Consider the following 9,305-nt stretch of genomic DNA (forward strand, 5'->3'; position numbering starts at 1 on the left):
ATAATGTGTATGATATTTTTCTCATCTACAGAAATTGAATACAAATATAAAAAAAATTATAATAATTTATACACACTGTTCAACCAAATTAGATCCGCTCAATACTACGTTTTATGGACAAAATAGGTATGACAGTTGTTTATGGACAGAAAACTCATACTTTCGAAAAATATCATGATTTAATTTAGTGAAAATGTTTTCGAAGTCCCTAGGGTGCTGGACCAACCATGCACAGTTTGTATTCATGCTTTCAGCCCTATACCATAACCTTTTGAACTTCCACTTACTCTACAAATAAATTCAACTTATATTCATTGCCAAATTAAAATTACACCAACGAATCCGTATTCCTAATAAATACACTGCACAACTGCTGCTCAACCCTTACTTTTCCCGATACATACACGCTTCCTACACGCTTCATATCCCCGCTTACTCTGCTATCAGATTGCCTTCTGAACTTCCACTTTGTTTACAAAAAAAAACCGCTTTCCCATCCCACATAAAACTTACACCACTAAGGCACTATCGTAATAAATGCACTAAGACAATTACTGCAGTTGTATCTCCCTATACTACATCAAATGTAATCATTATCGAGAGACGTCAGCGCTGTATAGGGTTGTGACTCTTCACAACTCTTTTTTGCATCGTTCAACAACAAAGAGTCACCATTTAATTTAATTTCTTAATTAAATCAATCATTATATCGATATAACACCACCGCCACTTACAACACTTCTATACACATATACCTACATATAGTACACATCCTATTCATCTTCTTCGCATTCTGCCAAACCAAACTAAACTCCCTATTCATCTTCTTTGCATCCAAGAGTCACCATTTAATTTGTTAATTAAATCAGTCATTATATCGATATAACACCACCAACACTTACAACACTCCTATACACATATATATACCTATACTGCACTTCCTATTCATCCTCTTCGCATCCTGCCAAACCAAACTAGACTCCCTATTCATCTTCTTTGCATTCTTATGGCCACTTCCGCATCACGCTCCACTATTGTAATTTATTTCTTCTTCTTCTCATTTTCATCTTTCTTATATTTGTTTCCTCTATTCCTTTGGTTACTTAATATTTTCACATTATTCGTATAGTTCCCACACGATCCAATGGACAGCATAAGATTCACCGCACCTTTCAGGGTTCAAGAAGGTAACATTTCACATAAAAAAACGTTTTCTACTTAACTGCATTTCCATTTTTTTTCAACTGCCTCGCCTTACTTTCTTTGCCTGCAGAACCTTTTCCAAGTTCCTTTCACCTATCACAAGCAATGGCTGCGCAACTACCCCTAATACATTTTATTCCACTACGATGGCGAGATACATTTCATTAGGGTAAGAACACTCGGTACTAAATGTTTTTTTGCTGATGGCTTGAATGATTTTAGAAGGGCACACAACCTCAACGAAAGCGTGATTCTACGTTTGGTCGCCAGTGACAAAAACACCACTTTCACCATTTATATTGACGGATCTGCACACCACCACTCTAGCCTAAAACCCATCATTTATAGAAGGAGATACATCTTTACTGTTGATATCACAGATGATATGCTACAGCAGAACCTACCTTTAGTGCGTTATACTACACTTTTTTCAGTCTATCATACTTTGTGGTTTCCTCATCAATTTGTTTAACCATCCTTTCTTTTGATGTTACAGAAACATCCTGCAGCAGCTTCCAAATTTGTTGTATGGCTCCAAAAAAAGTATTACCATCCACCACGGACTTTCAAAATCCACGAAATGGCCACTCACCATCCACCATGTGTGACATCCTGGAAATTTCTACCCGGAATTTTTGGAAACGATGCATTCTGAATGATTATATATATATATATATATATATATATATATATATATATATATATAAGTATTATTCAGTGTATATGCATATATGTCCTTGGTAGAAGTAGGAATAGTGGGGGCAAGATACGCGAGTTAGGCTAATTAAGGAAGAGAAATCCATAACTGGGAGGTTATGGGTTAATTCTTAATTAATTAGTTTAAAAATCATCGTTTTGCGTGCGACTTAAAATTTAACAAAACCAACCTCTGAACCACGCTCGGGGTTTTATTCTGAGCGTTTTGATATATATATTGCCTACTTTCGAAAACTGGCATATCTATGGATTTTGTATCTAGTTTACCCAAGACTAGTCGTGGGCATGACGCTGTGTGGGTTATAGTAGATCGACTCACCAAATCTGCTCATTTTATTCCGGTGAATATGAAGTATAGAATGGAGAAGCTAGTGGAGTTGTACATCAAGGAAGTAATAAGGTTGCATGGAATTCCTTCCAGTATTGTATCCGACAGGGATCCGAGGTTTACTTCACGATTTTGGACGAGTCTACATGAAGCCTTGAGGACAAAGCTGAAGCTTAGTTCAGCTTATCATCCTCAAACAGATGGTCAGACTGAACGAACCATTCAGACTCTAGAGGATCTACTTCGGGCGTGTATTATAGAGCAACAAGGTAGCTGGATTGATTGTTTTCCATTGATTGAGTTTACTTACAACAATAGCTACCAAGCCAGTATTGGTATGGCTCCTTTTGAAGCTTTGTATGGACGAAAGTGTAAAACTCCTATTTGTTGGTACGATGATGGAGAAGCAGTACTTCTTGGACCTGAAATGCTACAACAGATTAACGAACAAGTGAAATTGATTCGAGAGAAGATAAAAGCATCTCAGGATAGGCAGAAGAGCTATTATGATAGAAGGAGGAAGCCACTAGATTTTCAGGAAGGAGAACATGTGTTTTTGAAGGTTTCTCCCGTAACCAGAATCGGAAGAGCTCTCAAGGCTAGGAAGTTGACACCCAAGTATCTAGGTCCGTATCAGATTTTGAAGAAGATTGGACCTGTAGCTTATCATATCGCCTTACCTCCAAGTTTATCGAATTTGCATCCTGTGTTTCATGTCTCTCAACTGAGACGGTACAACCCAGATCCATCACATATACTTGCAGTGGACGAGGTACAGGTGAAGGATAACCTCACCTATAAAGCACAACCTCAGAAGGTCACTGACCGAAGAATGAAGTCGTTGAGAGGAAAGGAGATCGCGTTGGTGAAGGTGCAGTGGGGAACCGATGAGGGTGATTCTACATGGGATTTGGAGGATAGGATGAGAGAATTGTACCCAAGTTTGTTCATAGAGTAGTTAATTTCGGGGACGAAATTCCTAAAAGGGTGGGAGTATTGTGACATCCTGGAAATTTCTACCCAGAATTTTTGGAAACGATGCATTCTGAATGATTATATATATATATATATATATATATATATATATATATATATATATATAAGTATTATTCAGTGTATATGCATATATGTCCTTGGTAGAAGTAGGAATCGTGAGGGCAAGATACGCGGGTTAGGCTAATTAAGGAAGAGAAATCCATAACTGGGAGGTTATGGGTTAATTCTTAATTAATTAGTTTAAAAATCATCGTTTTGCGTGCGACTTAAAATTTAACAAAACCAACCTCTGAACCACGTTCGGGGTTTTATTCTGAGCGTTTTGATATATATATTGCCTACTTTCGAAAACTGGCCTCGACGGACGCAAAGAAACACGAGGAACTGGAACCAGAGAAACGGCACGCAAACTGAGGCAGGATTTTAGTGTTTCAAAGGTCAGATTTTTCTCACTTTTGTGGCTGAGTATGGGTCACAATCAAAAGAGAAAGTGGGCCCTTCTTGCTCCACTCAAATGGAGACATGTGGCATAGCTTAAATAAAATAATAGAAAAAGAGAAAACCCTTTATTTAAAACCAAAAGCTGTTCTCTCTCCTCACTCAGCAAAACAGAAAAATTCAGAAGCTCTCCCTCTCTCTCACGCAGCCTTCTTCTTTTTTCTCCCATCCACCATTGTTGCCCAACAAAGCTTCAACCTTTGGTGCCCATTTCTGCTCCAAATCGCGAAAGGAGGGCATTTTCGGAGTCGTGAAGTGCGTGTCTACGAGTGGGACTTCGAAACTTCAGGTTTGGGTGGACTTCTTTCTCCTTTGATTTTCGTGGGTATGGGGTTTTGGGAGATATGATGGGTAGTCTTGCTAGGTTTCTGCTATATGATGATTATTTGTGAAGAAACTTGTTGAAAGCATGTTGAACTTGCCATGTTTGGATGAGTTAAACATACCCATTCAGTTTTAGGGTTTTCATGATGATGCTTGTGATGTTTATGTGCTGAAATTGCCTATGGAAACTGTTAGAGATGAAGGGTAGAGTTAACCTAGGGTTAGAAAGTGAGAATGTGGTGTTGTGAGTGGAAAAAGAGTGAGGCTTTGAGAGTTGGAAGGTTAAATCTGGATTCTGTGGTAAATGGAGATTAAAGTGAGTTAATCCTAGCTTGAAATGTCTTATAGGACTTAGGAGAAAGCTTGGACTGTGCTAGAGAGAAAAACAAATGACCAAAGTGAACAAAGAGCCATTTCTAGGGTAAATTTGGGTGTTGAGGAGTCAAATTTTGATTCGGTGGAATTTTAGGTGTAAATCCAGTTTGAGCAAGTTTAGATTGATGTTATGGACTGGTGTGAGGTGAGAGTTTGCTTCAAATTTACCTCATTCTCAACTTCACTTTTCAAACCTAGAAAACCCATTGAATTGAGGGGTTTGGACACCTAGATTCTGTGTTGTTGTGCTTTAAAGCTTGACTTTGGTTTAGACATGATTGATACATGATTGGGAATTGTAGGATTTGATTTGGGCAAGATTGGATGAGAGGAAGTGTGATTTTCGAAATCTGCACTTATGCAGAATTTTGCTGTCAAATAGGTGCAGCAGAATTTTGGCTTTGTGCAGAAAAATGCTTGTGTGTGGCGGGCTATGGGAAGAGTAGTACAGAATGAGTTCTGGATGTTTTCTAGTAGATCCCAACGGTCACAATGTAGGCTTAAGTACTGGAGACTTCCAGTAAAATTTTGGAGTCGATCCAACGATTAACGAATTGGAACGAAGGAATTGTTACTGGGGTCTTTAAGTGAGAAAAGCTGTGATTTTGGTTGGTGTTTTGGCAGAGTTTTCTGCCTTTGCTCTGTTTTGCTTGGCTGTGATAGCTTGTGTTGTTTGAATGTTGTATTACTTGGATGTTGGGGAAGCTTGGGAGGATTGATGGGGACCCGGTGTTGAGAGAAACGAGGATATGGGCTACGTGGGAGTACGTGAGCTCAGTTGGAGCTGGGCAACAGGGGATGATGGGTTTATGCGCGCTTTGTGGATATGGAAAACTTGTTGTACACCATCGCCCGACCGCCACCTAGTACCACATGTGATGGTACCCCATAATCCTACAAGCTTGAGATGAGGAAGTGTAGAAGGGTGAACTTCCTGCTTTTATTCGTTGACCACAGAGTGGTACCTGGAGATATGTCGCGGGGGTCAGGAGACCTTGGGGACGTCAGGTGGGGTGCTATTGCCCAAAACCAAGCTTGACCAATCCCGACCCAACCCGGGCATAGTCGGTCAGTGAGAACCTGTGATGTACCTAAACAGGCGAGCTCCTGGCAGTCAACAGATAAAAGGAACAAAGACCACAAAGCAAGGAGGCTTGTGGTGGATGGCCAGTTATGAATTGATTGATGTGTAAGATATGGCCTCTGGTAATCGATTACCAAGGGTGGGTAATCGATTACAAGGCTTAAAAATGAAGACAGGAGGCTAAGATGGTCTCTTGTAATCGATTACCACGGGGTGTAATCGATTACCAGGCTTGAAAACGAGGTCAGGAAGCTAAGGGAGCTTCTGGTAATCGATTACCAGGGGATGTAATCGATTACCAGGCTTAAAAAGGGAACTAGGAGATGGTGGAGGCCTCTGGTAATCGATTACCAGTCTGTGTAATCGATTACACAGAGGAATGGGTCACTGGTAATCGATTACCAGGTATGTGTAATCGATTACACAGTGCATTTTTGCAGATTTCATGTTCTGAGGCTGTGTAATTCGAGTTTAGCCTCTGGTAATCGATTACCAAGTCTGTGTAATCGATTACCAGAGATGAAAAGCCTTAAGATACCCCTTTTAATTGCATGTAGTGGTTATGAGACGCATTGTGTTGCGCATAGTTAGATTATTGTGAAAGAGTTTACCCCTTTCTTTTCCTTCTTGTAGATCGTGATGGCGGCACAGCTAATCCATGATCGAGTGGAGATGGAGTGCCTAGAGGGAGCTTGGGAGACCCTCGAAGGCAACACGAGGTGCCGATTTCGGGGCACCATTCGATTCACGGCTACTTCTTTGGTGCATCCAGATGAACCTGCACGGACGCTTCAGCGCACGGTGGAGTGGATACTACCCACGCCTACACCATATCGTCTAGTGGAGCCCGTCCAAGTGACCGAGGTAACGTCATCCGAGGAAGACCCTGAGGAGGATCTGGAGGAGCTACCTCCTGAGCCTGCTGTGGATGCCCTTGACTTTCTAGAGGGTGATGAGGATCCACTTCTTGAGGTGGATTCTCCCGAGGAAGTCATGTCGGCATCTGAGGCAGACTCTACGGAGGATAGTGGCCCGGGGAGATGGCGATCAGCGGAGGCTCTTCATCCTAGTGGACAGCTCTTTGGATTAGTTTTGTATACTTTTGAGGGTGGGTGTATCTAGGACTGACTGTTAGGTTTACTCTTTTGTTTTTGTATGGGTAGACCTGATGTATAGGAATTTGATGATTGTATACATGTGGCTGAAGCCACCACTGTGGACACCTTTGCTCTAGATGACACTATGTATTTTGTAAAACTCCCATATTTTGGACAGCTTTAAATGATGAATGCATTTATGATCGATCTTGTTTTTGAAAAGAAAGTATTAGCAACTTTATTTGTAAAAGAGTTTATCGACCGTATTTTATTCTTTTATTTTCACGTGACGACCTAAAGTAATGGCTGGTACATTCTTCCTTTTGAAACAGCAAAATAGTTTAGAGATTATGAACGGTAAGAAAGAAATGACTCCGAATAGAGTTGTGAACTGGCCATTCAGGACTCTATAGTGAGGATTTTCCTTCTAAACCTAGTTATGGTGAAAAGAGAAAGAAATGAAAAAGAAAAAGAAGAAAAAAAAATTTACCATGGTTTTTGTTATTTAAATTATTACTATTAAACCAGTCATTAATTTAGGGACGCCACACCATGACATCCCTGCCATTACACAACCATGGTTCAACCTGATTCATGAAAAAAATTTAAGACCCGGAGATGAGGTAGTCTTTTACTACCGTTTTCATGACCATGCATGGGAGCTGCTCATAAGGAACGCCATCGAATGGAACAACAGCAACACCGACCTTGACTTTGATGAATAAGTTTTTTTATATTCATCTTTTTTTTAAAAGTTTAATATTTTGTTTTTTGTTTCCTGCTACAACCACCAGACAATTTCCTCACTTCAATATTACAAATATTTACGTTCTGTTAATTTTTCTCAGCGCTTTGTTTTGTCGTTTGATTTTTATATTGATTTTGCGAACTACGTTGAAGCGATAGGTCAATATTGTTGGTATTTAAACGAAAAAAGAGATAGGTCAATATTGGCTTCTAAATTAGACTAAATGATGAAATCAAATGAACATTTAAGTTTAGATTATATTATTCCATAATAATATAATGGTTCGAATTTCTGTTTCAAATAAATGGTTGCAATTAGTAAAACTGTTTTGATCAAAAGTGTAGCCGCAGGATTAAACCTTCTATTTGTAAGTTGTTGTCATTCGTTGTGTCTTTACCTTTTTCGGTTTCCTTTGCACTGAAACACTAAAAACATGTGTCAGCTTTGTCTGATTTCGTTTTCATACACACTGTTGTTTCTATTATGTTTTTTTTTACCCACGTCTGTGTGTAGTCCGTTTTCGGCTTTATACAAAAAACCACATAGCTCAATACTGCCACCATCTGTAACAGATAACTAAAAATTTGAATTTTTTTTTGCTGAATTAAATTAGTATTTATTTAGGATCAAAATTAAATACTATTATTTATAGAGAACAAAATTATTCAACATCACAACAAATTATTTGTATAGACTGAAACATTTTTTAAAACAAAGACTAAAACATAGTTTTTTTTATGAGTCTAAATTATCTTTTATAATCAAAATATTATTTTCATATGCTCACTAAACATTTTTACAAAATTATTTTTAAAATTTAGTCCCTCTTCACAATTAAATACATCTATAGTAATTTCTTTCCAGAAAAACAAAATATTTTTAATTTATTTCCCATGTTTCTTTTATATAATTTAAATCAACTTTAAAATATTTTCAACACAATCAAGTCTTCATGCAAATTATCTTTATTATATACAAACAACATGCTGACAGATGGTATTTTTATATCACTTACAGTAAAAATATACAAACAGCACCCTACAAATAGTATTTATTTCGCTTACAGTAAAATATCGACCCGTGCATCGCACGGGCACTCCACTAGTTATATAGAAAATTGAACTTATAGTGGTTATTTTGAGAGCAAAGCTTCTTATTCTACACTTAGTACAAAAATTCAAATTTTGATTTTTTGTACCTTGAAATTGAAATCACTTTGATTTCAGAGTGAGAAAAGAAAAAGTCTCATAACAACTCCTAACTTCCTTAGTTAATCAGTTCCCGCATCTAAGTTAATGATTTTCTTTATAATTCCCACCATTTCTCCCCCAGGGAAACGACCCAGACATCCCTTTGCAGCTGCCACTTCATTCAGCTCATAAACCAAATCATCACTATAAGCTTCACAACATTCGTCTCTTCTCTCTTCTGTTTCCAAATCATCAAGCAAATCTTCACCGGGCTTAACACTTGGAATAGGAAATGGATCAAGAGAAGATTTGGAAATAGTGGATTCCCCAATTGCACCAACAAAGTCTTTCAACCGGCAATACAAAGGCTTAATATGATAAAAAGCAAGATTTTAAAATAAAATATTTTAAATTATAGTAAAGTTACAAATTATAAGAAATACACATAATTTTCTTACTTATATATATTTGATAAAAAAATAGGTGTTGTTTTTATAAAACAATTTTTAAAATGAATGTAAAAATTACAAGGGAGAATAAATTGATATTATGTTCACCACTATATCCTTCTTACTTTTACCAAACACAAAGTAAATTAGTAACACAAATGCACACCTTGACTCAAAAGCTTCAGTAATTTGATTTTTTTGTTATAATATTATGTTTTTTTTTTCAAAAAAATCTTATAATATTTTCCTTTTGTAAAAATATTATGTAATTTTTCATTGTTGCCCCAAAAAAAGTT

This window comes from Glycine max, chromosome 3 (genome assembly GCF_000004515.6).
Source record: "Glycine max cultivar Williams 82 chromosome 3, Glycine_max_v4.0, whole genome shotgun sequence".
NCBI classification, from domain to species: domain Eukaryota; kingdom Viridiplantae; phylum Streptophyta; class Magnoliopsida; order Fabales; family Fabaceae; genus Glycine; species Glycine max.